This window comes from Myotis lucifugus, unplaced genomic scaffold (genome assembly GCF_000147115.1).
Source record: "Myotis lucifugus unplaced genomic scaffold, Myoluc2.0 scaffold_9033, whole genome shotgun sequence".
Taxonomy (NCBI): domain Eukaryota; kingdom Metazoa; phylum Chordata; class Mammalia; order Chiroptera; family Vespertilionidae; genus Myotis; species Myotis lucifugus.
This window is the reverse complement of record NW_005880081.1, coordinates 2,082-6,562: the sequence shown is the minus strand read 5'-3', so window position 1 is coordinate 6,562 and position 4,481 is coordinate 2,082. Positions and strand designations below refer to the sequence as shown.

Below are 4,481 nucleotides of genomic sequence, written 5' to 3'. Positions count from 1 at the left end.
AATTAGAAAACTGCAGTGTTTGGATTGTTATGTGGAAGGCAGATGAGATTTACTCTGAATGGCCTGATTGCGTGTAACCAGGAGCAAGGATTAGAAGTCATGTGGAGATATTTTACATACACATAAGGGAAAATTTTCTAACAATGTGAGCCACTTAAATATTGAAGAGGGCTGTCTTGAAAGATTGTGAATTTCCTATCTCTGGAAATTTACAAACCAAATGACAGGGACTTTGTTGAGGTTATTTAAGCAGCACATGGCTGGTTGGCAAGATCAGAAGCTTCTAAAAGCCTGTTCTAAAACTAGTGGCTCACTGGCTGCGTCAGATTAACCCAGGGAGCTTGTAAAATATAAAGGTTTCTGGATAGAGATTCTGACTCAGTGAGCTCTGGGAGAGCCACGGTGTGTAGATCAGAGCTTCCCAATGGGTGTCATGTTGAGCCATGAATGGGCTTTTCTTGGGGTCACTAAGACCACCTTCAGGCTTATGATTCACTAGAAAGACTCACAAGAAAGCTGTATAGTCATTCATGGTTGTGGTCTGTTGTGCAAGGATACAGATTAACTTCTGCAAATGAACAAAGGTGCACAAAGCAAAGTTCAGGAGTAACCACGGGCAAATGTCCAGGTGCGTGGACAGATATACATTAAATCTTCCCAGCAATGATCTGTGACAATATGTGCCAAGTGTTGCCAACCAGGTAGGCTCACCCAAGCCTTGGTAGCCAGGGTTTTTATTGGGGGTCAGTAAAGCATTCAGCACCTGAGAGACCGACCTTAGTTATCTAGTGTCCAGCCCCCTGAGATCAAACTAATCAGCATGGCCCGGGGCCTCAGGCATATAAACACATTCACATCAGACAGACTATTTCAAGAGCTCAGAGGTTAACGCCCAGTAACCAGTCCAGGGCCAGTCCTTTCTTTGGAAAGCTTAGTGCCTGAGCAACCTAGACTTGCCAAGTTAACCCTTGACTGTACAGGGCTGAAGAGATGCCTTGAGATATTGATCCCTTCAGCTCTCAGGAGGCCAGTGACCCTAGGCATTGCTGAGTTTACATTCAGCTGGGAATTGCATCTTAATACTAAAAGAGAATTCATGTTTTCCATATTTCTAGTCTTTTCTTTCTTATATTCGGATAGAGGAGTTACACCTGAAAGATTAAGATAGTCCAGTTGCCTCACATCTTTCCAGCATCTGAGTTAAAGGAATGGAAAACATTTTGAGATTTTGCAATTCATAATTATTTTAGATTCTATGCCTACATTGTTCTTAATGTTGCGCTTTATACTTTAATGGAGAATATACTGAATAGTGATATGCTTTTCTTATAGGTTGTTTTCATAGGTTATTGGGAATATAATTGGGAAGACATATAGTTAATTCTACTTATTCTATTTACATATTTATTCATAAGCTGGTTATATAACTTGTTATCAGCATTTTTCATGGTAGTATTATTTCGTCCACTTATTATGTGGAGCTTCAGGTTTTCCTTTAAGGTCTAGGTATTCCAAGGTAATGCGTGGGTAAATGTATTATTGCCGCAGTCTGCTTCAGGAGCACATTCCTAGTAATCCGATTGTCTCCACAGGGTGGATTTTGTAGATACACTTGAACTCATTTACAGCGCAGAGTGACACGAGAACTGGGGGACAATAAACATTTAGAAATGCTAAAATTGGTGTGTTTGCCTGCATATGGTTATTTTCCTGGATTCTTCTCAGACTTAACCTTATTTCCAAGGGATTTTCCTTTGGTGGTGTTCAATCTAAGATTGTCAAGAAGCATAGCAAAAGAAGACTTAGGGTTCTCTATGACTAAACATTTGAATATAAAATCACTCAGGATACAGTAAAAAAGATGGCAATAAAAATTAGGGAAGTTATTAAACTGACCCCAAACATTGTTTTTAGTGAATTGGGTAGTGTATGGATCAAAATGGTGCTATTAAAACAAAAATGAGTTTTACATATCTTTTTTCCTAACCACGTGTATACTATGTTATGACACTTCAGCTATTACTCATTAAGAATTGTGTACTTTGCGAGATAACTCCAACTTAGGTCTGTAGTGATCAGGAAAATGGTCCACCCTCCAGCAGATTCAGCTATTGTGGTTGCCTGAACACACTAGGTGGTTTTAGTCCCCCCCCCCCCCTTTTTTTTTTTACTGACTTAGTCCCATCTGCTGGAGTCTACATAATCCTGCCTCAGTCGTTAAGGCTAGTAGCGAGTGGTCCTGACTCCCCTGGGACTTTTTGTGTCACCCTCAGGCTGGGTTAGGTGCCTGTCTATTGCATATCTCCATCACTGTATTTTTTCATCCCATGTTCATAATTATCTGTTCCTGTGTTCGTTTCCACCATTAGACTATGAGCTCCTTGAGATCAGAGGCTGTTCTTGACTGATCTGTGCCTGGCACTATGTCTTCATCGTAGTAGTAAATACTGTATGAATGTTTGTGTAATGAATAAATCAAACCAACTCTCAGGGACTAGAATTTTCATTGCTGTGCAGCTCCATTGAAAGCTTTCATTTTGAAAAACTGGAATAAATATAATATCACCTAAATTTTATGAACATATCTGAATCACTGTATTAAACTTCTGTGTTTAATCTATTTCTCAAATAAAAGCAATATCTCTTGTCCTCTAGTTATTTAAAGGGTACATTATTAAAACAGAAAGTGGAGGTGTATTAAAAATGTAGAGAAAGTCGTATGTGTAAATTACTTCCCAGCATAATCTCTTGAGTTCATATTCAATAAAGATAAGTTACTCCATCAAAAATTACTTCACGTGTGAGGATATTTGTACATAAATCACTTAGTTTGGCTTGGATCTAACATTGATGGGACATAATTGATCTTTAAAATTTTTATGAAGAATCACAGAGTGTGAAATTAAGGGCGGTTGTGCCTTTTCAGCAAGCAGACACCTGCTTTCTTGGTAGTAGAAACCTTGTTTTATTGGCCAGTTCATCAATTAACTCTGTCTCACAATAATTAACATCATGTTACTTTCTACTTTATATCAGGAAAACCTACAAGAGTGTTCTAAGCCAGCTAGGGTTTTTTCCCCCATCCCCCCCAAAATATTTAAAGCATGCCTTTAAGCCTACGTATTATGTTTTCTGACTCATGATTTGATAAACCAGTATGTCATTTAAACTTTTGTGTTGCACAGTGTTGTTATGTGTGATGAGAGTTGGAATGTCCAGCGAGACAGTTTGATTCTATTGTTGTCAAGCTACGTCAATCTACAACAACTGCCTCTTTAAGTTTTACTTTCTTTTTTTCTTGTATTGTTTTTAAGAAACTGTTTATTTTCCATCAACTTAAGACCACTCTGGTTGTTCCTATCCATTCAGTGGCCTGAGCAGTGGGGCTGTGGACTAGTCTTCAGTAGGGAGTAGGGAGCTGCTCTATAGGGTCAGAGGGCACCTGCACCTTCAGGTCAGCCTGTGACCTTGAATTGAGGAGCAGTACAGTCTGGAACTAGAGCAGTCCATTCCCCATGAAATTCCTTCTCGGTCAGAGTCTTTTCAGCAGCGGTCTGCTCTTCCTTTTCAGTCTCTTTGAGATCTCTGTAGAAGTAGAGGTCAGGCATGACCTCCCACGGGTGCTCATGGGAGATGGTGCACTCGTGGCTCCTGGGAGGCTGCCTGGATCTGCCTTGTTAGTGAAGGTTCCAGCAGGGACGTAGCCAACAATAGGAGGGGCTTTAGTAGCAGCAACAAACTTCAGCACAGCTCCCTGGCCAGTATTCCCAGACGACATGACACTGACATCAGCCAGGTGTTTAATGGCAAATGACATAGGCTGGCAGCAGAAGCTTTCTCGGGTTCTTTGCAGATTTATGATGTAGATGCCATCGCTTTGCCTTTTGCATATGAAGTCAAGGTGGGTGCCACCTGAGTGGGTTCTGCTGCAAGGAATTTAAGGACATCCTACTCCTTCATTTACAGGACAGCAACAGCTCCAGACATTGTGGAAGTTTCCCTTTAAATTATGACAACAACCCAGACAACACCGTATGGACCCCTCTTTGGGTCGTGTGGAAAGGCTTTACTTTCTGATTATTCAGAAATATTGTCATTATCCTTGGAAAGAGAATAGTTGTGGTAAACTGGATAGTGCACAATCATTAAAGCTTGGAATTGAAATTGGACATTATTATGGGTTTATGTATTTGTCTCATCCATAAGAATTCATGGTCCTTTAGGGTATCTATATTATTTTCTTAGTGCTGCTATAACAAATTACCACAAACTCATTAGCTTAAAACAGTACAAATTTGCTATCTTGCAGTGCTGCAGGTCAGAAGTCCTAAAGGAGTTTCACAAGGTGTTGAATCTGTTTCCTTATCTTTTCTAGTGTCTAGAATTCAGGGGTGGGCAAACTTTTTGACTCGAGGGCCACAATGGGTTCTTAAACTGGACCAGGGGGCCGGAACAAAAGCATGGATGGAGTGTTTGTGTGA

The 4,481-nt window shown here is 40.3% G+C and overlaps 1 pseudogene; it reads right to left on the bottom strand.

Moving 5' to 3' along the window:
- Positions 1-3,331: 3,331 nt before the first annotated feature.
- Positions 3,332-3,987, bottom strand: LOC111824850 (annotated as a pseudogene).
- Positions 3,988-4,481: the final 494 nt, after the last annotated feature.